We start from the raw sequence: 27,049 nt of genomic DNA, 5'->3' as shown, positions 1-27,049 counted from the left end.
GGGGAACAGGGACACCCACACACCAGGTGTCTTGCAGCAAGAGCTGCGGTCTTGATTTACACAGGGCAGTGATGGGGATTTAACCAATTCCTGCACAGAACTTGTTCCACTAGATAATTAGCCTCACGGTTAAAAAATGGTCATTTCCAGTTGGCGTTTTGTGACATTGACTGCAAACCAAGGGGGTCATGTTCAACCTTTGTCTGGTGAATTAAAGAATCCTTTAAAATCAGATATTCCCCCCTCTGGGAATTTTTAAAACTGTGTATTTAAAAACAGTGACTAAATCCCCTTTTAACCTCCAGTCAATGAAATCAATTGAGCTTCTTCAATCTCTCGCTGTAGACAGAAGAGACCAATGCACATTTTCCTTGTTTTTAAAGGCAAAATTCCTGATCTTTCCAAGGGGATCTTCTGCTTCAGCTGTCAGTTTGGGGAAGGATTTGGCTTCCTGGGCTATAATCTGCCCGCTGGGTTATAATCTGCAGTCTGAAGGGTCAATTTTAGATGAGGCCGTTAGTGCTGCCCCCGTGTGGCCGGAGATGGGAGCTCACAAGCAGAGTTGAAAGCTGGAGCTGGAACGGACCTGGCTGGACACGTGGGGCACAAAGGCTCTCGCGTGGGATCCTCGCTGTGCAGCAGGAGGCGGAGGGAAGCTGGTTGTCAGGGGTCAGGGCCATGGGCGCCAACTTATATGGGCTCGTGGAGCTAAAGCCCCAGGAATATTCAAAATCAGGGGCTCTGCTCCACCAATATTTGGAGCTAGGTTTTGCCCCTTTAAATCCCAGCCGCGGCTGGGAATCAGAGGGCTCTGGGCTGCCCGCTGCTGCAGGGAGCCCAGAGCCCTTTAAATCCCAGCCGCGGCCGGGAATCAGAGGGCTCTGGGCTGCCTGCAACCGCGGGGAGCCCAGAGCCCTTTAAATCTCAGCCACGGCTGGGAATCAGAGGGCTCTGGGCTGCCCGCTGCTGCAGGGAGCCCAGAGCCCTTTAAATCTCAGCCGCGACTGGGAATCGGAGGGCTCTGGGCTGCCCGCTGCGGGAACCCAGAGCCTTTAAATCCCAGCCGCGGCCGGGAATCAGAGGGCTCTGGGCTGCCTGCAACCGCGGGAGCCCAGAGCCCTTTAAAGCCCCGCCGGGGCTGGGAATCGGCGGGCTCTGGGCTGCCCGCAGGGGCAGAGAGCCCCGAGCCCTTTGAATCCCAGCCGCGGCGGCTGGGATTTAAAGGGCTCAGGGCTCCCCGCGGCTGCCAGCAGCTCAGAGCCCTTTGAATCCCAGCCCTGGCCGCTGATTGCCCCCTCCCCAGACCCCTGCCCCAACTGCCCCGGGACCCCACCCCTATCTAAGCACCACTGGTCCTTGTCCCCGTTACCCACTCCTGAGACAACTGCCCCTAACTGCCTTGGGACCCCAGCCCCTATCTAAGCCTCCCTTCTCCTTGTCCCCAACTGCCCCCTCCTGAGACCCCACCCAACTTCCCCCAGGACCCCACCCCTACCTGTCCCCTGATAAACCCCCTGGACTCCCATGCCTATCCAGTTGCTGCCTGTCCCCTGACTGCCCCTTCAAACCTCTGCCCCATCCAACCCCCCCTGCTCCTTGTCCCTTGACTGGCCCCTGGAACCCCCTACCCCTTCTCCAACCTTGTAATCTTGTGGTACTGACGTGTTGTAGCTTCATTTTATATCGGCTTACAGGGCGGGAGTGGGGGGGGCACCACCATTTTGGGCCCCACCAAAAATTATACAAACCTGCCGCCTATGGTCAGGGCTGCACCCTGCCATGCTAAGCCGGTGTCTGTGCTAAGCTCAGCATCAATCAGGTGACTCTGGGAAGTTCGGGGTCCCCAGGCTCCCACAGGAGGGTGAAGCAGGTCACCCCTGGAGCAGGTTAAAGCTGCAGGGTGACAGTGGGGTTGCTGCCCCTGTGAACAGCTCCTGTAGCACCGCCTGGGCAGGACAGGGAGAGCCAGTTATACCCCCCCCCTCCCCCAGCCTGTATCGGGGAATGGGAGCGCTCACACCCTGGGGACCCACCCACCAGAGATCTTCTGGGGGGGGGGAGAGTGGCACCCACACACCCAGGATCTTCTAGAGAGGGACAAGGGCATCCACACTCCGGGATCCTCTGCAGAGGGACGGACACCCACACACCCAGGATTCTGTATGGGGGGGGAGAGGTACCCGGACACCTGGGCGGGGGAAGGGGGCACCGAAACATCCAGGATCTTACCTGGGAGGACAGCGGTGCCTGCAGCTCGACATGAGACGGGGGCGGGGGGAACCAGGAGCATTTCCCAGTTCCAGGCTGTCCCCGTCTGGCCAAGGCTCAGAGCTCACAAGCAGAGTTTAAAGCTCCAGCTGCCAGGCTGCAAAACAAACTGGGCTCTGTGGCTGGTGCCTGTGATCCCAGCGCCTGGGGAGGCTGAGGCCGGCGGATCGCTTGAGCTCAGGAGTTCTGGGCTGCAGGGGGCTGTGCCGATCGGGTGTCCACACTAAGTTCAGCATCAATACGGTGATCCCGGGGGAGCTTAGGGTCCCCAGGTTGCCTAAGGAGGGGTGAACCGGCCCAGGTTAGAAACAGAGCAGGTCAAAACTCCCATGCTGATCAGTAGTGGGATCGCACCGGTGAATACCCCCTGCAGTGTAGCCTGGGCAAGACAGTGAGACATGGTCTCTTTTAAGACCCCCCCCCCCCGCAGAGCCTGGAGGGGGGGATGGGAGCACCCACATGCTGGGGATTCTGACTTGGGGGGAGGGACGCCCCCCTGCACACGGATCTTGAAAAGGGGAATAGAGACACCCACACACCACAGAGCCTGGATGGGGGCAGGGGAACCACACACGGGAGCTAGTTCATGGGGTGGGGGACACACCCATATGCTCCGTTGCACCATTCTTAATGAGAAGAACGGGGGCATCCACACAACACAGATCCTTAACGGGCGGGGGGACACCCACACACTCCACTATTAACCAGGAGGGACAGGGGAACCAGACACCCCCGGTAGTGTGGAGAACACCCACAGCCACCGGATCCCTCATGGGTAAGACAGAGGGGATTGTAATGGGGCCCAGCGCACCCACGCACCAGGGATTGTTAAGGGTTGAAGGGACAGGGACACCCACACACACTGAGATCACGTCCTTGGAGGAATGCAAACCCTCCACAGAAGGACCTGGTCTGTTCCATGATGGCAGCCCAGCCTGGGTGAGTCAAAGTCTCTTTTTATACAGCCATGCCCCAGAGATCCTGACTAGCGGGAGAGAGACACCCACCCACCCGAGATCCTAACTGGTCTAGGGTGCACCCACACACCAGGGATTCTTATGGGTGGGACGAATGGAGACAGCCAGACACACTGAGATCACTTCCTCCCAGGAGCCTGGGCCAGACAGGGAGACACAGTCCCCCTTTACAGATCTGCCAGACAACCTTCCTCCCACTCCCTCCACACAATGTTCTTATTTGGAGGTGAAGCCAGGGAAACCACATGGAGGATTCTTATCTGGGGAACTGGGGGGACCCACTTAACACCAGAGATTCTTAAGGGCAGGAGGAACAGGGACTCCCACATCTGTGGCATGGGGGTGGGTCGCCTGCTGGGATCATCTGGGCATATTTCACCTCGTCAGTTCCCTGCCATTGCCTTGGGGGCCCCTTGTTCACTGCCTCTGGCACCCAGTTTAGCCTCCTTCCTGAGGCTGAAACGCTTTGATCTGTCTAAGGTCTGTGGGATCAATACGTGTCATGGTGTAATTCTGTGTTATTCGGGGGTCAGACTAGCTGAGCTAATGGCCCCTTCTGCCCTTAAACGCCATGAAAACATTTCCCTGGTTTCTCCTTGCGCCTGACAGACACCACGGTGAGGGGCCCGATAGAAGATCCTGGACACAGCGCTCTGGCTCTTACTTTACTTGGGGACGTCAGCGCTTTCCTAGCAAAGCTGCTGCTAAAGCGCTGGATTTGGGGAATGGTTCGGCTCCGATTCAGAGATCTGCCTGCGGGGTGTGAACCTGCCACGAGGAGCGGGAAACGCAACCAGCAACGGGAGGCGTTGGCTGAGCTCCAGGCTGCCCCCGTGTGGCCAAAGCTTAGAACTGAGCAGCGGAGTTTGAAGCTGGCGCTGGGAGGGACCTGAACACACGGGGCATGAAGGCTCCTGCATGTAAAGCTTGTTGGGTGGGCAGCTGAGTGTAGCTGATTGCCGGAGTTCAGGGCTGCACCCCGGGGTGCTGAGCAGGTGTCTGTGCTCAGGTTGGCCTCACTATGATGGTTTCTGGGAAGTTTGGGGCCGCCAGTCTCCCTAAAGAGAGGGGAACCAGGCCAGAAAAGGAGGCTTTCAAAACTCTGGTACGAATTGCCAGTGGGACTGACCCTGTGAAGAGCCGCTGCAGCCCCGGCAGGGAGAGCCGGTCTCTCTTTGTGCAGCCCCCTCCATTCCTCAGGACAAGGGTTGTGCTCAAAGATCTGTGCCCCATGTTTTTACCTCCGTGTGAAGCGCGCAGAGCAAATAACCCTCAGCGCCTCAGCTCAGTTCCAGGCTCCACTTCCACTCGCTCAGGCAAGATGGTGCAGAGCAGGGCCGGCTTTAGGCCTATTCCACCAATTCCTCCGAATCGGGCCCCGCGCCTAAGAGGGCCGCACGTCCAGTGAGAATCCCTTCCCTGGCTAGAGGCGCCTTTTTAAATTTTACTCACCTGGCGGCGCTCTGGGTCTTCGGCGGCACTTCGGCGGCGGGTCCTTCAGTGCCGCCAAAGACCTGGAGTGAGTGAAGGACCTGCCGCCGAGGACTCGGAGCACCACCCGGTGAGTACAAGCCCCGCGCTTCCTAAAGCCGGCCCTGGTGCAGAGGAGCCCCTGGGTGGCTGTGGGCCTGGGGAGGATGGCTTTTGATTTTTCGGCCTGACCGCTACGGGCAGCAAGGCCAAAAGTCAGATGGCCGGCTCTCCCGTCCACCACGCTCATCAGGAGCCCTTAGTCGACAGGCTCGGAGAATGCGGGCAGCGTCCCCCCACTACCTCTCGCATGCAAAGCGAGCGCTCTGCCGCTTGAGCTAATTCCCCGCAGCTGGCCTGACTCTCAGGCACCGGGCAAAAAAAGGCAAGGGCACTGTGGCCTTAAGCAGAACACAGCCTGAAATGGGGAGGGGGGGGTGCTACCCAGAGCTGGGGAAGGGGGTCCGAGTCCCAGCCACGCTCCTCGGCACAAACACAAACGCTTCCTCCCTAGAGTGTGTCTGGGCTGAGAGTTAGCCCCTGAAACAAGCACCAAACTTCAGAAGACAACGCAGGGATTGATCACTTGACGATTGCCTGCTCTGGCCATTGCCTCTGAAGCGCCTGGCATCGGTTACTGTCAGAAGACGGGATAGTGGCCTAGATGGACCATCGGTCTCACCCAGGAGGGCCGTTCTTATCTTCACCACTTTCCTCTAACCCAAGCAAAGCCAGGAGCAGGCCCAGCTCAGCAACTCTAGCAGACTCCCTGGCCCCTGGCCCAGCATACAGCAAAACCACCCTGCCTCCGCCAGGATAGACAGCCACCGACTCCCTCTTCCAGAACAACGCAGCCCTTCCCCGCTTTGGCTGTCTCCAAGCTGTCTGCGTGCTCTGCTCTGCTCCACGGCTGCCATGCTGCCTGAGATCAGGAGGCTGCGAGGTCTCAGCTGAGCTGGTATCGCGTGCCACCCCGCCCATCTCCTCATTCCCTTCAAAAGGGAGGGCAAGAGAAGGTCCTGCAGCTGTCTTGCCGCTGGAGAATGCAGGCATTGATCCCGCTGCCTCTCGCATGCGAAGCGAGCACTCTACCACTTGAGCTAATTCCCCTACCTTGGCAGGCTGTGTCTTGATCCATCCATTCGATAATGGAGGCCACATCATTCCCCGCGCCAGCCGGTGACTCCTTCCAAAAGGGTCAGGCAAGAGCGGGCTTCCCATAGGCCGGCTAGCTCAGCTGGTTAGAGCGTGGTGCTAATAACGCCAAGGTCATGGGTTCAAGCCCCATGCTGGCCACTCTGGGTGTAGGAGGGAGAAAGTGACTTCTGCTCTTTTGGCTGACTGCTAGGGGTGGCAGAGGCCAAAACCAGGTGGGCCGGGAGCAGGCAAGAGCCCTGCTGGGCGCAGGCGCAGGCGCCGGGCAGGACGAGGCTCCGGACACCTCCTTGGGCTCCCCTCCCTGGGCTCCTCGCTCCACCTGCTGCCTGAAAGGAACTTGGGACTGGGGAGGAGACGGGTGAGCCCGGCCGGCTGCCTTCCAGGCTCATAGGAGGCCAGGCTTGAGCTGCCCGCCTGCGAAGCCAAAATCGCAGGCCTGCCGGCTTGCCCCCATTGTCCACAGAGGGTTGACCTGATGGCCCGAATTCTTGCCGGCCGACAGCTCCACCCAAATGGACCCGATGCCAGATCACGCTCCCCAGCCCAAGCCACAGAGGAAGGCTTAATACTCGGCACCCCAACCTAGGGGAGAGGCTTCACACTCCCCCGGCGCAGGGTGACCTTTGGGACTTCCCTGGACACCATCCTCCCACCGCCCACAGCCAGACCCCCCAAGTCCACACTCGAGCCCACCCCTCCAACAGGAAGGAGCAGGAGGACCACTCCTCCCAGGGGCACCACCACTCCAAGTCAGCTTCACTTGCTTTCTCTTCTACCCCTTTCCTCCCAAGTTATGCGCCCCTCACGGGAGCCGGCCGTGGGAAGACGCAGGCACGGCACTCTGACTGGCGCAAGCCAAACGCCCACACCGAGAGTTTTGCACGGGCTCTTGAGGCACTGGAGGAACCCCATGCAGACACACTGACGGAGCTAAGCTTTACGGCCAAGGGCCCTACCTGTGCAGAAAGCCAACTTGCTTGTGAAAAAGACTCCTCTTTCGGCTCCCCTTCCAAACTTCCAAATGCCTCCAAATGGGAAAACACACACACTGAAACACCCAAACGGTCCTAACGCTGGGGCCAGGCGAAAAAGAAAAGCAAGGAAAAGATTTCTAAATGGCCACCCTGCCAGAGTCGTACAGCTCTGCAAGTGAAACCCATGGGAGGGACATTACACAGAAAAGGGGAATGGAAAGCTGCCCAAATTGAGATGCTGTGGAAAGCTACAGCCCCATCGCTACTCCTACTCTGCACACTTCTTGCAACAGCTGATGAACGGCCAGGTGCTTTTCGCATCCAAGCCCACACCAGGGGAAGACCTTGAGACGCTTCCCGTGGCTTGCCTGGTTCAGCTGGTCAGAGTGTGGCACTCGTGGAGGCAAGATGGTGCAGAGGAGCCCCTGGGTGGCTGTGGGCCTGGGGAGGGTGGCTTTTGATTTTTCGGCCTGACCGCTATGGGCAGCCAAGCCAAAAGTCAGATGGCCGGCTCTCCCGTCCACCAGGCTCATCAGGAGCCCTTAGTCGACAGGCTCGGAGAATGCGGGCGGCGTCCTTCACTACCTCTCGCATGCAAAGCGAGCGCTCTGCCACTTGAGCTAATTCCCCGCAGCTGGTCTGACTCTCAGGCACCGGGCAAAAAAAGGCAAGGGCTCTGTGGCCTTAAGCAGAACACAGCCTGAAATGGGGGGAAGGGGGGCGTGCTACCCAGAGCTGGGGAAGGGGGTCCGAGTCCCAGCCACGCTCCTCGGCACAAACACCAACGCTCCCTCCCTGGAGTGTGTCTGGGCTGAGAGTTAGCCCCTGATACAAGCACCAAACTTCAGAAGACAACGCAGGGATAGATCACTTGACGATTGCCTGCTCTGGCCATTGCCTCTGAAGCGCCTGGCATCGGTTACTGTCAGAAGACGGGATAGTGGCCTAGATGGACCATCGGTCTCACCCAGGAGGGCCGTTCCTATCTTCACCACTTTCCTCTAACCCAAGCAAAGCCAGGAGCAGGCCCAGCTCAGCAACTCTAGCAGACTCCCTGGCCTCTGGCCCAGCATACAGCAAAACGACCCTGCCTCCGCCAGGCTAGACAGCCACCGACTCCCTCTTCCAGACCAACGCAGCCCTTCCCCGCTTTGGCTGTCTCCAAGCTGTCTGTGTGCTCTGCTCTGCTCCACGGCTGCCATGCTGCCTGAGATCAGGAGGCTGCGAGGTCTCACGGTCTCAGCTGAGCTGGTATCGCATGCCACCCCGCCCATCTCCTCATTCCCTTCATGGACCCCTGGGATGTGAGTAATTCTGTATTTGAGTGGCTCTCCCTCCCGGCCAATGAGCTTGGCGTAGACTAGCAGGGAGGGAGGAGGAAAGGGATTGTGCTCCAGTGAGAGCTCAGAAAGAAAGGTGCAGGTCCCCCACTAGAGCCCAGCCCAGCAGAGCAAAGCAGAGCAGAGCAGGCTGGAGAATGTTTGTCTGGGTCTGACTACTTCTCCCCTGCTCTTCCATTTGAGCTAACTTCCCCCAGCTGTCTCCAGCCTCCCAGTCAGCGCAAGGGGGAGAAGGGCCGGGGAGGAAGAGCTTTGTGCTCCGCAAGGGCTGGCTTTTTGGGAGGCCAAGCGGGGAGAGGGATGGAGGCCACTGGAGGAGCTGAGCCGGCTGACTGTCCATGGCTTCTAAAAGAAGGGCAAGAGAAGATCCCGTGGCTGCCTTGCCGCTGGAGAATGCGGGCATTGATCCCGCTGCCTCTTGCATGCAAAGCAAGCGCTCTACCACTTGAGCTAATTCCCCTATCTTGGCAGATGGCGTCTTCATCCATCCATTCGATAACGGAGGCCACATCATTCCCCGCGCCAGCCGGTGACTCCTTCCAAAAGGGTCAGGCAAGAGCGGGCTTCCCATAGGCCGGCTAGCTCAGCTGGTTAGAGCGTGGTGCTAATAACGCCAAGGTCATGGGTTCAAGCCCTATGCTGGCCACTGCAGGAGGGAGAGGGTGGCTTCTGCTCTTTTGGCTGACTGCTAGGGGTGGCAGAGGCCAAAACCAGGTGGGCCGGGAGCGGGCAAGAGCCCTGCTGGGCACCAGGCAGGACGAGGCTCCGGACACCTCTTTGGTCTCCCCTCCCTGGGCTCCTCGCTCCACCTGCTGCCTGAAAGGAACTTGGGCCCGGGGAGGAGACGGGTGAGCCCGGCTGGCTGCCTTCCAGGCTCATAGGAGGCCAGGCTTGAGCTGCCCGCCCGCGAAGCCAAAATCACAGGCCTGCCGGCTCGCCCCCATTATCCACAGAGGGTTGACCTGATGGCCCGAATTCTTGCCGACCGACAGCTCCACCCAAATGGACCCGATGCCGGATCACGCTCCCCAGCCCAAGCCACAGAGGAAGGCTTAATACTCGGCACCCCAACCTAGGGGAGAGGCTTCAAACTCCGCCGGCGCAGGGTGACCTTTGGGACTTCCCTGGACACCATCCTCCCACCGCCCACAACCAGACCCCCCAAGCCCACACTCGAGCCCACCCCTCCGACAGGAAGGAGCAGGAGGACCACTCCGCCCAGGGGCACCACCACTCCAAGTCAGCTTCACTTGCTTTCTCTTCTACCCCTTTCCTCCCAAGTTATGCGCCCCTCACGGGAGCCGGCCCTGGGAAGACGCAGGCACGGCACTCTGACTGGCGGAAGCCAAACGCCCCACACCGAGAGTTTAGCACGGGCTCTTGAGGCACTGGAGGAACCCCATGCAGACGCACTGACGGAGCTAAGCTTTACGGCCAAGGGCCCTACCTGTGCAGAAAGCCAACTTGCTTGTGAAAAAGACTCCTCTTTCGGCTCCCATTCCAAACTTCCAAATGCCTCCATATGGGAAAACACACACACTGAAACACCCAAACGGTCCTAACGCTGGGGCCAGGCGAAAAAGAAAAGCAAGGAAAAAGATTTCTAAATGGCCACCCTGCCAGAGTCATACAGTCCTGACCTCCAGACTCACAGTTCTGCTGGTGCCCCTCACTTCCGTCCCTCAGCGCCCTGCGTTCCCTCCAGCTCTGACAGTGCCCCTCACTCCCGACCCGCAGCCCCTGCCATCCCAGTCCTGACCTCCAGACTCACAGCTCTGCTGGTGCCCCTCACCCCCTGCTGTCCTATTCCTGACCTCCTGTGACGTTATGAGTATAATATAATATTTCATTGAAAGGTGACAGGGCCAGAAAGAGTTAATTAACTCACCTCACCCACTGACCTGACCCATGGGTGAACCTTAAGGACTGGTTAGGAAGATCTGTAAATGAACAGATCTTTGAAATGCAAGTCTGCATTGTTAGAGGTTGAAGGGGAGATGTTTGCTAAGGGCTTGTGATGTCAGCAAACAAGTCTTGTCTATTGCTGTAGTTTTAATTCAAAGATCAAAAAAGGAATATTAATATTTATGATGATACTTGAGTGAAATAGTATTATTGTCTCTGTGTCTCTTTGAAGGTTCTGCTAACCTGTATCTGAACTGTTTAATGGGTAAATTACCCTGTGCTAATTGCCAGGGATGTTTGGGAGAAGGAGTTAAGCCTGTTGTTTTCTCAGGCTGAAAGGCTGCTGGAAATATATAAGAACCCTGGGACATGATCCTGCTTCATCTCAGATCTGCTTTGGGATTTAAGACGGGGAAACCTTAAGCCATAAGGATTGAGATCCCGAGTCATTGACTGGAGTCACCCTGAATATGGACATTGGACTATCACCTCTGGACTATTTCTAAAAGGACTTTTGGCAACTACAAGCTCATCTGTGCTATGCATCTGAACCTCAAGAATTGAATTCAAGTCTGTCTGTATATTGATCTTTTAACCAACACTCTCTCTCTCTCTTTTCTTTTTTAATAAATTTTAGCTTAGTTGATAAGAATTGGCCATAAGCATGTATTTTGGGTAAGATCTAAGTTATAATTGAACCTGGGTATGTGGCTGATCCTTTGGGATTGGAAGAACCTTTTCTTTTATATGATGAGATCAGATTTTCAGGAATCATCATCATATCTGATGTGTGTGTCTGGACGGAGGCCTGAGGCTGGGCACTTTAAGGGAACTGTGTGGTTTGGACTTCTAAGTGACCAGTGAGGTGCTACAGAAGCTGTTTTGTGCTGGTTGGTAAATCTAAGTATTAGAATAACCACCAGCGTTTGGGGTGTGTCTGCCCCGTTTTGTTTGCAGTTCACCTGATTGAGTGACCTCAGCTGGCTCCCACGGGCAGCACCGTCACACTGCTCCTTTCTAGTCACACTTTCTACACATCTAACATTAGTATATAATGTAATACAGATCTATCCCAACACCTGCTGGAGGTCCTCTGGTAAGGCGGATTCGGCGGCATGCCTGCGGGAGGTCCTCTGGTAAGGCGGATTCGGCGGCATGCCTGCGGGAGGTCTGCCGGTCCCGTGCCTTCGGCGTAACCACCACTGAATTGCCGCTGAAGCTGCGGGACTGGCAGAGCTCCCGCAGGCATGCCACCTACTCCGCATTACCAGGGGACCTCCTGAAGGCAGCCTGACTGCACCCTCACAGCGATCGGCAGGCCACCCCCCGCAGCTTGCTGCGCTGGTGCCTGGAGCTGCCCCTGTCCCTGACCCAGGGCAGAGGATAGTGAAGCTGAACATCCAGAGCTTGCAAGATAAAGGAGCAGGGGGGCAAGGCCTGGCGGTGCTGGCAGAACGGGAAAGCATCAGAGGGTTCTGTGGCAACCAGGGGGATTGGTGGGAGTCGGTGAGGGAGGAGTTGGGGGCTTTGTTCCGGCGGCTGGGGAAACACCACAACATTAAAGAAACCAACAGCGCCAAGTCCTGCAGCGTCGCCTGTGGGATTTCCACAAGAGCATCCAGGCTGGGGAGCCAGTCAGCGTGTGACTGTACGACCGGATCAAGCGACAGCTGCCCGAGTTCCAGGAGATGAGGCTGCAGCTGGCCGATTTGAGCGGGAGCATCGAGTGAAGGGAGGGGCGGCCTCCCCTGACATTTTTGCAGCCTGCAGGGAACGGAGACAAAGCAGGGGGATGCAGGGACTCAGGGCAGGACCCGCGGATCTGGTAAAGCAGGACCACAGTCACTGGAGGAGGAGAGAGAGAGTCCTGTGAGAGGAAGCCGCTGGTGGGAAGCAATTAGTGCAGAGTGCAAACCAGCCAGCTGAGAGTCACAGGGGTCTAGAAAACAGAACAGCAGCAGGTCCCATGGTGTAATGGGCAGCACTCAGGGCTCTGAATCCTGGAATCTGAGTTCAAATCTCAGTGGGACCTCCTGGAGATATGTTGATTTGCTGCAAAGCCCTGGAGCTCAACATGCTTGGTTACCCTCTCCCTGGCTGAGCTAGGGTGATTTTTTTTCTCCTCCTCCTGGGTCACTGGTGCCCATTGGCGATGGGTCTCTGGTCCAGCTGGGCCGCTAGAGGGTGGGGTCCTAGAACTTAACAGTCTGGCTAGAGATTCCTGCGGGTTGACCTGACGTTGGGTTTCTTGCTGCTTCACCTGATGCCCACAACTTTGGTCCCTGCAGCTGCAGCTCTTCCTCTTGCCCACATGGCATTTAAAGGAAGCAGGGCCGGGGCCAGGCTTCCCAGGCGGGAGCCCAGCACCTCTCCTCCTCTGGGCACCTGGAGCAGAGGCATCTGGTGCTGACAGCTCCAAGGGAAGGCTTAAAAGCTACAGAGCAACCGAGGTCAGGGCCAGAGGAGGGCAGGACCATGCCTATGTGTGGCCTTCAGACAGGCACAAAAACACCCAGCCAGCCTGCTCCCTGCCATGCCAAACCCCCACTGAAGACCACCCACAGATCAGCATGCGAGGCAGCTGCTGATGCTCAGTGGCCAACATCAGAAGATGGTAGGAAAGCAGGGCCAGGCCCCTGGTGGCGCCTCTTACCGTTCCCACTCAAGGTGCTCACTTTGGCAGTGGGGCAGGAGATTTTACCCCAAGAGGCTTTTCCCCAGCTGGCGAGAAGCAGAGAAACCCAGGCTCCCAAGACGCTATGTAGCAAGTACCCTCCAGCACAGGGACAGGGGCACACTTGGAAGAGGGAAACTGCTCCACACTCTAGCCCGGGCAGCCGCCCAGTTTCTTTGGCAAGTCAGGAAGGGCAAAGGCGAGACTGGAAGCACCTGGGGCTCATGCCCCAGCCTTTGTGACACCCAACCCCCAACTCCTTCCCGGGGCTCTAGCTGAAGCCAGAGCATTGGCCTGAGCGGCCAAGAAGAGGTTCCAGCCCTGAAGGGAGCAGGACTTTCAGCCCAAAAGTAAAATTGCACAATCACAACCACGAAGGGACTCGAACCCTCAATCTCCTGATCCGAAGTCAGGCGCCTTATCCATTAGGCCACGTGGTCACACAGGAAAAGGCCCTCCAGGCACTTCTTTGGAAAAGGCGACACTGACGCATCCGACGAAGTGGGGATTCACCCACGAAAGCTCATGCTCCAGTACGTCTGTTAGTCTATAAGGTGCCACACGACTCTTTGCTGCTTTTGCAGACACTGTGTTTCTCAGGTCAGCTACTGAGGGGGGCCGAGACTCTCTGGGCACAAGAAGTCGAGTTCCCAGCGAGATGTGAGACAATTCCCTGGAGCCAGGTGCAGGGCTTTGGCAGGGAGGCTCAGGCATGGGGGATTGGGGTGCAGCGGATGGACTGGCTGTCTAGGTGTGGAGATTTAGTCTCACTGAGGAGGAGGAATCCTGCTGACAGGCAGTGGCCAGGGTCGGTGCAAGCACTAGGCAAACTAGTCGGCCGCCCAGGGTGCCAAGTGGTTGGGGGCACCAAAAATCGCACTCAGGGTGGGCAGTGGAGTGGAGGTGAGCTGGGGCAGGGGGCTGGGAGGTGCGGGGGGAGGGCTGCCCACAGCAAGTAACGGGGGCGGGGCCTGCAGGGGAACCGCTCCCTGTCCCAGCTCACCTCTGCTCTGCCTTCTCCCCTGAGCACGCCGCCCCCGCTCTAATTCTCCTCCCCTCCCAGGCTTGCGGCACTAAACAGCTGATTGGCACCGCAAGCCTGGGAGGTGGGAGAAGTGGAGCGACGCCGGCGAGCTCAGGGGAGAAGGTGGAGCGGAGGTGAGCTGGGGTGGGGAGCTGCTGCAGTGGGGGCTGCCTGGCTCTTGGGGCGGCCGAGGGGAAGGGGCGGCACGTCGGGCTCTTTGGCAGCGGGTCCCTCGGTCCCTCTCGGAGGGAAGGACCTGCCACCAAATTGCCGCCGAAGAAGGCGGCGCGGTGGAGCTGCCGCCGATCACTATCATGGCTTTTTTTTTTTCCCCTGCCGCTTGGGGTGTCAAAAACCCTGGAGCCGGCCCTGGCCCCAGCACACGTCACAGCCCCAGGACACGTCATAGCACGTCACAGCCTGGGGCAGGGAGATATTGGGGGAGGGGATGAGGGAAGATGGGGGGAGGGACAGCCCCATAGATCCATAGGGGCAGAGAGATATTGGGGGAGGGGATGGGGAAGAAAGGGGAGGGAGAGACCCAGCCCCATAGACCCATAGGGGCAGGGAGATATTGGGGAAGGGGATGAGGGGAGAAGGGAGAGACCCAGCCCCATAGACCCATAGGGGCAGGGAGATATTGGGGGAGGGGATGAGGGAAGAAGGGAGAGACCCAGCCCCATAGACCCATAGGGGCAGGGGATATTGGGGTCAGGAGGAGAGGAGAGGGTGTTGACAGAGACCCAGCCTGGGGTGCAGGGGAAATGGGGTGGGGTGGAGGGAGCTGGGGGAGATAAGAGACATGTGGGGTGAGGGTGTGGGGGGGGTGAAATGTTGGTCCAGGGAAACTGAGTCACTCTCAGGCCATGTTGTGCAGGGGGGAGCACAGGGGCAGGGAGAGAGACCCAGCCCCATAGAGCCCAAGAGGGATATTGGGGGCAGGGGAGGGGATGGCGGAGGAGAGACCAATCTCCATAGACCCCCCCAGAGGCAGGAAATGAGGGGAGAAGGGGGGAGGGAGGGATCCAGCCCTATAGACCTGTAGGGGCAGGGAGATATTGGAGGCAGGAGGGGAGAAGGGGGGTTGGCAGAGACCCAGCCCGGGGAGCAGGGGAAATGGGCTGGTTTGGGGGGAACTGGGGAGGAGAAGAGACACAGGGCAGGACACATGTTGGGACAGGGAAACTGAGTCACTCCGAATACATGCGGAGCAGGGCAGGGCGGAAGCAGATCATGCTGGTCCCAGGGTAATTTCGGGGTTCTGATTCCCACTCAGCCGGGGGCCCCCCTCGGGGCTGCGGAGCCCGGGGGGGGGGCGGGGGCAGGGGCTGTGTGTGTGTGTCAGGCTGGGGGAGCTGCCTGGGCAGAGGGGCTGGAACCAGGGGCGGCTCCAGGCACCAGCACACCCAGCGCGTGGGTGGTGGGGGGGAGACAAGCTGCAGGGGGGGCTCTGCTGGTCGCCGTGAGGGCAGCAGGCACCCCAGCCCTCCCCACTCTACCCCTCGCCCCCCCCTCCCAGAGCTGGGGGGAACCCAGGAGTCCTGGCTCCCAGCCCCGCCCCTCCCCAATATTTCCATATGGCTCCATCCATCCCGGCTGCGGCTGGGATTTAAAGGGCTCTGGGCTCCCCGCGCTTGTAGGCAGCCCAGAGCCCTCCGATTCCCAGCCCCGGCTGAGATTTAAAGGGCTCTGGGCTCCCCGCGGTTGCAGGCAGCCCAGAGCCTCTGATTCCCAGCCGCGGCTGGGATTTAAAGGGGCAAAACCTAGCTCCAAATATTGGTGGAGCAGAGCCCCTGATTTTGAATATTCTTGGGGCTTTAGCTCCACGAGCCCATATAAGTTGGCGCCCATGGCCCTGAGCCCTGACAACCAGCTTCCCTCCGCCTCCTGCTGCACAGCGAGGATCCCACGTGAGAGGCTTCGTGCCCCACGTGTCCAGCCAGGTCCGTTCCAGCTCCAGCTTTCAACTCTGCTTGTGAGCTCCCATCTCCGGCCACACGGGGGCAGCACTAACGGCCTCATCTAAATTTGACCCTTCAGACCGCAGATTATAACCCAGCGGGCAGATTATAGCCCAGGAAGCCAAATCCTTCCCCAAACTGACAGCTGAAGCAGAAGATCCCTTGGAAAGATCAGAATATTGCCTTTAAAAACAAGGAAAATGTGCATTGGTCTCTTCTGTCTACAGCGAGAGATTGAAGAAACTCAATTGATTTCATTGACTGGAGGTTAAGAGGGGATTTAGTCACTGATTTTAAATACACAGTTTTAAAAATTCCCAGAGGGGGGAATATCTGATTTTAAAGGGTTCTTTAATTCACCAGACAAAGGTTGAACACGACCCCCTTGGTTTGCAGTCAATGTCACAAAACGCCAACTGGAAATTACCATTTTTTAACCGTGAGGCTAATTATCTAGTGGAACAAGTTCTGCGCAGGAATTGGTTAAATCCCCATCACTGCCAGGTGTAAATGAAGACCGCAGCTCTTGCTGCAAGACACCTGGTGTGTGGGTGTCCCTGTTCCCCCTTCAGAACCTCTGGTACATGGTGCTTCCCTGCTCCCAGTTCAAGATCCCCATCATGTGGGTGCTCCCATCCAGGAACTCTGGTGGGTGTCTCTGTCCCCCACCCCATGAACTAGCTCCCATGTGTGGTTTCCCCTGCCTGCCCCCATCCAGGATCTGTGGGTGTCTCTGTTCCTCTTTTCAAGATCCGTGTTGCTTGGGTGCGTCCCTCCCCCCAAGTCAGAATCCCCAGCGTGTGGGCGCTCCCGTCCCCCCCTGCAGGCTCTGCAGGGGGTGTCTGTATAAAAAGAGACTGTGTCTCACCCAGGCTACGCTGCAGGGACTATTCACAGGTGTGATCCCACTACTGATCAGCATGGGAGTTTTGACCTTCTCCATTTCCGACCTGGGCCGGTTCACCCCTCCTTAGGCAACCTGGGGACCCCAAGCTCCCCTGGGATCACCATATTGATGCCGAACTTAGTGCAGACACCCGATTGGCACAGCCCCCTGCAGCCCAGAACTCCTGAGCTCAAGCGATCCGAATACTTTCTCAGTCCTCAAAGAGAGACCTGGAGAAGGAGACTTGCTGAAGCAAAGCCACAGGGGTCTCTGAGGTTTCCCTGGCCCCTCGCCCCTGTCCTGCCTGGCTGATGTCAGCATCTCTCTGTGAGGTCACCACCTCCCCACCACCTTTGACCAATAGTCTGAGGTCCTGCAAAAGGCCTTTGTGATGTCACTGCCACACCCCTCCCTTGCTGTGCTAATGTCCTGCCCCTGGCCAGGCACTTTGGAGGTTTGAGCTACTCCCTGTGGATCACCCCACTCAAGGAGCGTTCGTTCTAGGCAGCAAGCCGGCTAGACAGGAAAACATCAGACGCTGCTCCCAATGCTACACTCAGTTTTTCAGAAATTAGTCGACTTTATGGCCAGAAGCGACCATTAGAGCATCTAATCTGACCCCCGTGCATATCACAGGCCTCCTGTATGACACAAGAGCTACTTTTGGGGCAAACACATTCCAGAAAGGCAGCTAGTCTTCATGAAATGACATCAGGAGATGGCGAATCCACCACTTTCCTTGGTAGATTGTTCCTGTGGTGAATCATCCTCGCTGTTGAATATTTGTGCCTTAGTTGTAATATGAATTTGTCTCTTTTCACCTTCCAGCCACTGGGTCTTGTTATGCCTTTCTCTCCTAGATTCAAGAGCCCTTTAATACCCAACCTTCCTCTCCATGAAGGCCCTTCAACACTTCAATGAAGTCACCTTTCAATCTTCTTTTGCTAAGCGAAACAGGTTGAGCTCACTAGAAGGCATTTTTCTCCATCCCTCAGAACATTTATTGGCTCTTTGGTCATCAGACTCCTGAACTGTAGCTGGATGTGGCTCTTGTTCTTCTGCACAGCACAGCTCCTGGAGAAGAGGGATCTTCAAATGTACATTCCTATGATACCTTTGTTTAATTGATGAAAACATAAACTAGACAGTTAGAGGATTGGAACTGATTTCAGCTGATGGACAGCTTTGCTAGGTTTTTGTGCATTTGGACAGTGAAATGTTGAGTGTTTACATTCATATCAAGCACCCCTGTATAGTGGAGCTCCTGAACATAATGAAGAATGGAAATGAAAATGTTTTCCTTTTTTTAAAAAAAAGAAAGAAGGTTATAAGAGAACACTGGGGCTTGAATCAAGGATCACTTGATCTACCATCAAGCACTGTACCACTAAGCTATACCCCCATGACCATGGACTCATGATCTCCAAGACTTTGAAGGACAGACCCTGCTTCCTCGAGATCCTTTGCCATTCCCAGACCAGAAGTGGTTTTAAAAATGGGGTTTGATTAAACTTCTTAAATGTGGCAAACACCACAGCTTGCACACCCACCGATATAGCTTCTCCCACTGACATAGCTGCCACCTCTTGGGGAAGTGGATTAACTACACCCCCAGGAAAACTCTCTCCCCTCAGCACAGAGCAGTGGTTCTCAAACTGTGAGTCAGGACCCCAAAGTGGGTCATAACCCTGTTTTAATGGGGTCACCAAGGCTGGCATTAGACTTGTTGGGGCCTGGGGCTGAAGCCAAAAGTCTGAGCCCCACAACCCAGGGCTGAATCCCTCAAGCTCTGGTTTTGCCCTCCCCCAACTGGATAAGAGGGCACAGTGTGAAATGTTTGGGGACCACTGTTTTAGGATGACGTTCTCAATCACTTCTATGCAGTCCAGTGAAAGCTATTCCTCACCTACCTACCCCTCCATCAGGACCGACTAGGTATGTTCTGCTGCCCTTCACTCATGCAGGAAGGATAATAACATTTCATTCCACTCAATCCTAAAGTGATTTGTAACCTGCCACCAGCCAAAACTGGTCATTTTGGGAAAGCGGCCCCATCATGCTGCATAGCTAGGCAGAGTAGGTGTGTCTGTGCAAACACGGTCTGTTCCTGAAGTCTTTCCCCCAGTTCCTCACTAGATGTGAAGGGGGAGCTCATTCAGCCTCTGCTTCCGCTTAGTATTTAAAAACTCCTTATTGTCCCTATCTCTGCTGACATTAGATTTCTCCTCCTGTCTTTTCCTTGATAGTTCTGATGAGGTGGCTGAGTGGTTAAGGTGATGGACTGCTAGTCCATTGTGCTCTGCATGCATGGGTACAAATCGCATCCTCATCGGATGCATTTAGTCATTACTCCTCCTTTGTAGACAACCATGTCCCCGTTTGGTATGATGTTGCTTCTTGCAAACAAAAACCTTCTCAGAAACTCAGAACTCTCTTGCTTTAAATAAAATGTCTAAATCCCAGATTTCTTAAAAAAAGAAAAATTCTCTAGTCCTGTATTTCTTAATTTATATCTCAAAAGGTAACATCCTCGTCATCTCCTCCAAACACCCTGGGACCTGCCCAAATTATTAAAATACCCTCAACCCGAGCAAGGCCAGAGCAGTGAACCAGAGCTAGTGTCTAGGCCAAGCTGTTCTGAAGGAGGCAACTCAAACATTTTCTCCCTGCTTCCCTTGGCAAGGTCTAGGCCAAGCTGTTCTGAAGGAGGCAACTCAAACATTTTCTCCCTGCTTCCCTTGGCAAGGTCTGACTGGGAAAAAAAATTCCCCAAACTGAAAAACCAGTACTAATCTGTTTGGGGACTTTGGTTTGAAAGTATTATTGTTATTATTCTCTTCTGAATCAGTTCAGTTGAGTCTTTGTCCTCCAGGTGTGTTTCCAGCTAAAACCACATTGAGGGTACTGGACCACTGACCTATCAGCTCTTAACACCCAAACTTTCAGTAACTCTTTATCAGTGACTGCGAGTGTAATTTAAACCATAGGTTCATCTAGCTCTGAATCTTGTCTTCTGACAGTAGCCAATACCAGGTGCTCCAAAAGCCAGTCTTTAAGGTACCACCGGGAGTTGAACCCAGGATCTCTTGTTTACAAAACAGGTGCTTGTGACAGAGCGATTCTGGCGGGACCCAACTGAGAGTGCCAAATCAGGACCAATTGCTTAAACAGGGCAGTCACAGCCCTAGGCTGGGGTTTTTCCACCTCTAAGGCAAACCAAACCAGCCAGGCAAAAAGGACTTTGGTCTCACCCCACTGGCTAACCACAAGTCACACAAGCAATTTCCTTAGACACTCCAGTCTCCCAGTATCACCACCAGTGCACTCGTCCTGGGGATGAATGGTTATGAAAACCAACACCCCAATAAAAGAAAAAGGTTCTCTCAATCCCAAAGGACCAAGCCCCAGACCCAGGTCAATATACACATCAGATCTTACCCACAAATCACGCTGTTGCCAGTCCTTTAGAATCTAAAATCTAAAGGTTTATTTACAAAGGGAAAAAGGTAGAGATGAGAGGTAGAATTGGTTAAATGCAATCAATTACATACAGTAATGGCAAAGTTCTTAGTTCAGGCTTGCAGCAGTGATGGAATAAACTGCAGGTTCAATTTAAGTCTCTGGAATGCATCCCCCGCTGGGATGGGTCCTCAGTCCCTGGTGTAGAGCTTCAGTTTGTAGCAAAGTCCCTCCAGAGGTCAGAAGCAGGATTGAAGACAAGATGGAGATGAGGCATTGGCCTTATATAGACTTTTCCAGGTGTAAGAATCCCTTTGTCTTCACTGTGGGAATTTACAGCAAAATGGAGCCTAGAGTCACATGGGCCAGTCCCTGCATACTTTGCTGAGTCACAAGGCGTGTCTGCCTTCTCTCCATGGGTCAATTGTGTAGCCGATGGCCCTTTAATGGGCCATCAATCCAGCTATGCCGGGCTAACATCAGCTTGTCTGGGACACTTCCCAGAGGCAGAGCAGAATTACAAACTATAGACATTACAGAGCCAATACTTATAACTTTAACTACAAATGATACAGACATATAGACAGCATAATTATAACCAGCAACCCATAATCTGGTCTTAGACACCTTAGATGACCCCCTTTATCTAAGATTTGGTGCCACTGCAGGACCTTGGTTGCAACCCATGTTCTATATGGTCCCAATTTATATCAATAACGTCACAGTGCTTTAACCAGCCAAGCCATGGTACCTGCTGTTACTTAAAGCAGCATGTTTGCTCACACCTGACTCTCTGCCAATCCCCACTGGGCCCTTACAAGTGTTGCTCGTGTTTGGCTTCTGTAAAGCAGAGGAGCAGGTGAAGTTTTGCTCCCAAGGTATGTGTGTGCGATTCTTTGGACAGGTCTACACTAGGAAATTAGGTTGGTGTAATTACATTACTTAGGCTGGCAATGCAGTTCTATCAACCTAATCCCGGTGTAGATAGCGGCTCAGCTGTCAGAACTTTCTGGAGCTATGAAAGGAGAGAGGTCCGGCCTCTGTAGCAGGAATGCAGGGCAGGCGAGTTCATGGTGGGATACTGGTGGAGACCAGTTATGGTGATATAATGACCAGCAGCATTTACACTGACAGTTTGGCACAAAGCTCTAGGCCTCTTGTCGAGGTGGTTTTATTTTGTCGCCAGACGTGGCATTGCAGTGTGTGCACCAGCCAAAAGCTGCTGACCGAGGGAGCATAGTGTGTTTTTCACACACCTGAGCAATATAATGATGCTGAAATAACTTTGTAGTGCAGACCTGGCCAAAGATTCACACACACACACACACAGCTTGCAAGGAAAACCTCACCTGCTCCTCTGCTTTGCAGAATCCAACACAAGCAAAGCTTTTCAGGCCCCAGTGGGGATGGCAGGGAGTCAGGTGTGGGCAGAGAGTGTCCTTGAGCCACAAGCGGGCACCATGGCTTAGCTGGTTAAAGCACCTGTCTTGTAAACAAGAGATCCTGGGTTCAACTCCAGGTGGTGCCTTGTTGAGTACCTCTTGGAGCACCTGGTATTGGCAGCTGTCAGAGAACTAAATGGGCCTTTGGTCCAGCCCAATATGGTTGTTTCAATTACACTCACAGGCACTGATAATGGAATTACTGAGAGTTAAGAGCTGATAGGTCAGTGGTCCAGCCTGTCACAGATGACCCCCCTCCCTCTGGGACAGGGGCAGCTCTGGGCTCTCACACTAAATGCTCATTGTGGCTGCCAGAACCTGTGGGCAGCTCATTTAGTTTGCACTGAGGGTTGAGTCCTGCTTCATGCACCATGTGTGAGAATGAAAATCCTAAACCGCCCTTTGAAATAACAGATGCAGCAGGATGTGTTATTGTCCCTGCCCCAAAGCACACAGACCAATGGAGAAATGCTGTCAAGTCCAGGGTAATACTCCACTGCCAGTTTATCTTTTTCACTTGCTAAACTACCTCCTAACCTTGAGGGCTCCCAGAGCCCAATATTGAGCTTGAGCTGAGATGTCTACACTGCAAATTTACCACCCCATGGCCCTAGCCTGGGAGCCTGCACTGGCACAGAGCAGCCATGGGTGTTTCATTGCAGTGTGGACATAGCCCCAGCCCACTCAGCTTTGGAACCCCTGTCCCCTGCCTAGCAAGTGCTATTGAACTGAGGGTGAGTCCCTCAATCAGGGTCTGCCAAGCACAGTTGTGCTGCCCTTGGTTCACACAACAAGGATAACAGCCCTTTATTTCTCCTGCCCCTGTAACATGGAGACTGGGAATCCAACACCAGCCACAAGTGATCATTTTGGCAAGCAACCCAACCTATTTCCAACATACTGTAAAACCCACATGCAGACTCATACACGAAACCTTGCAAGAAAATCTTCCTGAGGGGGTCTGAAGCACCTGCTGCTGGAGGGAAGGAGGGAGCTGTGGGTTGGGATTGAGGAGCAGTGTGAGGAGGGGGGGCCTGTGGGTTGGGACTGAGGGGCACTGGGAATAGGAGGGGGCTGTGGGTTGGGACTGAGGGGCACTGGGAATAGGAGGGGGCTGTGGGTTGGGACAGAGGAGAAGGGTGAAGAGGAGCAGGCTTTGGTTGGGAGTGAGGAGCAGTGAGCATAGGAGGGACTGAGGGTTGGGACTGAGGGGCACTGGGAAAAGAGGGGACATGGGTTTAGGCTGAAGAGCATCTTCATTTGGGGATCCAGCAGGACAGGGGAAGGCAGCAGGTGATTCTAATTCCTTAGGGATATTCTGTGTGTTTGTGTGTGTCTGTGTGTCTGTGTGTGTGTGCAAGGGAGGAACATGCTCTATGCCCAGAGGCCTTTATTCCTCCAGGCTGCAAGGACAGAGGGGCTGTCAGGAAGTTGCCCCTTCAAACCCACACACAAAAAGGCCCTTCTGAGGAAAGGGAAAATCCTGAAGAGAAAAAGTAACATCAAAGAGGACATGGGAAAGACAGTGTAAGATCTTGGTGAGTAGTTTATCACCTGACCAGGGACTTGATCCCTGGACCTTCAGATTAAAAGTCTGATGCTCTGCCAACTGAAAGCAGCAAAGAGTCCTGTGGCACCTTATAAACTAACAGAGGTTTTGAAGTATGAGCTTTCATGGGTGAATACCCACTTCAGCTAGCCAGGCTCATGAAGAAAAAGAGCAAGTTGGTGCAGAGGAGAAACTAGTAAAGAAAACAAGAGCGGGAAACAATATGGGAAACCTGCTCCTCTCTCTGGCCCGGTCAACACTGTGAGTTTATATCGAATTTAGCAGCGTTAAAGGGCATTAACCCTGCACCCGTCCACACAACGAAGCCCTTTATATCGATATAAAGGACTCTTAATACCGATAGCTGTACTCCTCCCCGACGAGGGGAGTAGCACTGAAATGGGTATTGCCATGTCGGATTAGGGTTAGTGTGGCCGCAATTCGATGGTATTGGCCTCCAGGCGCCATCCCACAGTGCACCATTGTGACTGCTCTGGACAGCAATCTGAACTCGGATGCACTGTAAAATCGGAATAATCCCGTAGTGTAGACATACCCTGTGATTAACAACATTGGTGGCTAATTGTAAAGGCTGATGGTTGAAACCCAAGTGAAGATGGAGGTGGTTTTTTTTAGTCATGAGGGTTTTTTTTAGTGATGAGAATCCAGTACATTTTAACAGGCAGAAAAATCTCTTCAACGCTGGTCTAACCTCATTAGGCAAGCATAAGTGACACTTCTGCCAGATGCATTGGTGGTATAGTGGTGAGCATAGCTACCTTCCAAGCTAATTGACCTGGGTTCAATTCCCAGCTAATGCAATGATGTGATGTTTTCTCTGCTGGGAAGTGATTTAATTTCAGTCACATTGTATCAGTTTATCAATGGAATGAGAGAATCCATGTGCTGCAGGTCATTCAACGCACAATGGAGGAAGAAAGGGGCAGGACTATACAATGAGCTGTTGGAGTTATCCTGATATTACAATGTTTGGTTTATTTTTTAAAAAACTTCCTTTACTTCCCTCTCCCTTTTAGACTCAGAGGCTTTAAGGTCAGAAGGGACCAGTGTGATCATCTAGTCCGACCTGCTGCACCTTGCAGGCCAAAAGACCCCACCCACCCACTCCTGTAATAGACCCGGGAGGGGAGGCAGCTCTGTGCACTGCCCCTACCCCAGGCAGCACATGGAGGCCCTCTGCTCCCCTCCCCCAATGGGTGTGCAGAGATGTGCCAGCAGCACTAAGGTGGCTCCCTGCCCACTCTGCCTCCGTCCCTCCGTGCCGCTTCCAGAAATGGCCGGCATGTCCCAGCATCCCCTGGGGTGGATGGAGTGTCTCCATTCACTGCCCCTGCCCTGAGTACCAACTCCGCAGCTCCCATTGGCCAGGAACTGCAGCCAATGGGAGCTCTGGGGGCAGCGCCTGCAGGCAGCGGCGCACGGAGACTCCCTGGCCCCGCCCAACTAGGAGCTGCTGACGCAGGGTTGTGTGTACGGGTCAATTTGGGAGCTGCAGTGCCTGGGGTAAGTGCCACCCCTCCTGCACCCCAACCCCCTCCCCCAGCGCAGAGCCCGCACCCCGCACCCAAATTTCCTCCCAGAGCTTTGCTTGTCTTCCTTTCACCCAGAACCATCGTCCTTCTCCTGGGCTGCAAGTAGCCATCCCTGGGAAGCCAAGAGGCAGGCACAGGATTCTACCTCCCAGCAGCCAACCGCACCTCCCCAGGCTTTGCAGAACGACTGGTGGTGCTCTACTAACCCCACTGAGCCGCACTGAGGCGCTTAGCTTCTGCCCTGCCTTCCTCAGCTCGACTTTCCTCTTTTTTCCCATTCCTGCCTCACTCCCTCCTTTGGCAAGTCACACAAAGGAAGCCAGCAGCAAGAGCCGGCCGCCATAGGCCAACCTCCAAGGGCAGAGGAGACCAAGCCACAAGGCTTCAAAAGGTGACAGGCCAAGATCCTCTAGCTGTCCCCTGATGATGCTAAGGCTTTTTCTCAGCTCATTTCACCACCCTCTGTCCTGCAGGGGTTGAGTTTATCGCAGGTGTTACCCAAAATTGGGCCAACTAGTAAGTGTAAGGAGGACAAATGACCCACCAGAGTTTGGTAGAAAGCAGCACATTTGTTATACTGACAGCTAAGCTCAAAATAAGCGGGGGCAGGGGGTGTCACACTCGCACTCGCATACTCACACTCCCAGGACGGGCACAGCACTGGAGATGTCAGGATTCTGCAAGGTAAGCGTCCCACAGCGCAGCTATGGACGGTGCGATGAAGGTAAGTCTTCCTGAGGCACAGTGAAATGCAACGCTGTGAACCACTGGCCAGGCGGTCCGGGCGAAGGGCATTCACTGGAGGTACAAGCTTGTGAGTGCTCTCCTGAGCACAGGGTCCCTTCCCCTTTTAAGGGCCTGCACCTCATGGCCTGCGACCAGAGATGACTTGGTTGCATCTGGTTGGTCACACTCCACCTTGGGCAGTGTCCATGCTCTGGGTGTGTGAGTGCTGCCTAATTAGAGTCCCAGACACCTTGTCAACCTGGGAGCTCTTCTGCTCTTCAACCAGCCCATTCATCCCACAAGCATTCCAGGGGGGAACGGGAGGGGAAAAGCCACTTCACAGGCATTCAGAGAGGGAGCGGAGACAGAAGTGGGAGCAGGGGAAGTATAACAGACCTTTTGAGCAAAGAAATCACTGTTGCTCCTACAACAGCAGGGATAGGCCAGTAGGAGCTGGGAAAGTTAAACCATCATGTTTCTGCCTGGTTTCAAACTAGGGACCTTTTGCATGTTAGGCAAACATGATAACCACTACACTACAGAAACTCTGTTGTGGGGCTCTGCCCCTCCCTTCATAAGAACATAAGAATGGCCATACTGGGTCAGACCAAAGGTCCATCCAACCCCGCATCCTATCTGGCAACAGTGGCCAATGCCAGGGGGTTCCTAACGGCAGCGCATGGAGGGAGGTAGAAATGGATGTTTGTTGGTCTCTTGCAGGTGCTGCTGATGTCCTTTCTGCTGTCCCTGGTGTGGAAAGACAGAGGCAGAGGCGGTTTTGAATCTTTTCAAATTGTTGTTAGTACTGCAGTTGCTCACCCTAAGCTTATGCCGTTAGATCTCTTTCACGGTGTATTTTGGCCCTGAGAGGTAAAAGGTGTGTTGTTAGGGAGTGAGGTAGCAAACGTTAGTTGCAGAGGTGGTGCATGTGCCACAGAAGTCGTGTGCCCCCCCCCGCCCCTGTCCAAGAGTCCAGGATTTGCATAAACCCACCCACTGACCTGTGACTAACAATCTCGCTCTGCTAACTCCTCCAGCAAAACAGGCCAAAGAAAGTGTATGCGAGCACTTACCACAGCCCCGGTGCTCTTTTTGGTTCCTTCCCACAGAACTTTCCTTCCATAGCAGTCCAGTTCCTTGCTGTTGCTTGGCTAACCACTGCATGCATGTGCTATACCGTACCCTGAGCTGATTCCGGGCTTTTGTGCTCAATACAGCCTTGCCCCTCCATGTCTCCGTGGCGCAATGGGTCAGCGCGTTTGGCTGTTAACCGAAAGGCTGGTGATTCGAGCCCACCCAGGGACGACGCTAAGCCCGTGCTACTTCCTTGCTTCCCCGAGGCCTGTGGGGGGAGCCTCAAAGGTCCCATTTTCCTGCCTCTTGGCCTCAGTGCTTTCAGCTGGTGGTCCAAAGAGCAGGCTGGATGCCATTCAGAAACCCATCTGCCAGCAGCCGTGCCGGAGGCTCAGGCTTAATCCTCAAAGCCGAGCACAAAAACTTTCAGCCGGGAACATTTCGCTCCCTTCCCGCCTCCGCCCAAGCGGCAAGGGAGAAGCGGAGGAGACAGGCCGGCTCAAAGACACCTCCCTCCCACTTCCCTGTACGCTGTGCAAAGCTCTTGGCCTGCCTCATGCCTCGTCAGGAAAGCGCGGCCATGCGGCCCAAGCCTGAGTCACGTCCGCG

At 55.0% G+C, this 27,049-nt stretch overlaps 1 protein-coding gene and 5 non-coding genes across 6 annotated transcripts in view; 3 read left to right on the top strand and 3 right to left on the bottom strand.

The window, feature by feature from the left end:
- Positions 1–27,049, bottom strand: part of LOC120375640 (zinc finger protein 850-like) — a gene marked incomplete at its 3' end in the record, with an annotated part of 811,498 nt that overhangs the window by 639,782 nt on the left and 144,667 nt on the right. The gene's annotated exons all lie outside the window — the stretch shown is intronic.
- On the top strand, positions 5,938–6,011 carry TRNAI-AAU. Its single transcript has one exon. It is a non-coding gene; the product is annotated as a tRNA-Ile (tRNA).
- TRNAA-UGC lies at positions 8,575–8,647 on the bottom strand. Its single transcript has one exon. It is a non-coding gene; the product is annotated as a tRNA-Ala (tRNA).
- On the top strand, positions 8,760–8,833 carry TRNAI-AAU. The gene has a single exon. It is a non-coding gene; the product is annotated as a tRNA-Ile (tRNA).
- TRNAQ-CUG lies at positions 12,053–12,124 on the top strand. The gene has a single exon. It is a non-coding gene; the product is annotated as a tRNA-Gln (tRNA).
- TRNAR-UCG lies at positions 13,134–13,206 on the bottom strand. Its single transcript has one exon. It is a non-coding gene; the product is annotated as a tRNA-Arg (tRNA).

Source organism: Mauremys reevesii, linkage group 12, assembly GCF_016161935.1.
Source record: "Mauremys reevesii isolate NIE-2019 linkage group 12, ASM1616193v1, whole genome shotgun sequence".
Taxonomy (NCBI): domain Eukaryota; kingdom Metazoa; phylum Chordata; order Testudines; family Geoemydidae; genus Mauremys; species Mauremys reevesii.
The sequence above is the reverse complement of the archived record's forward strand: the minus strand, read 5'-3'. Positions and strand labels throughout refer to the sequence as shown.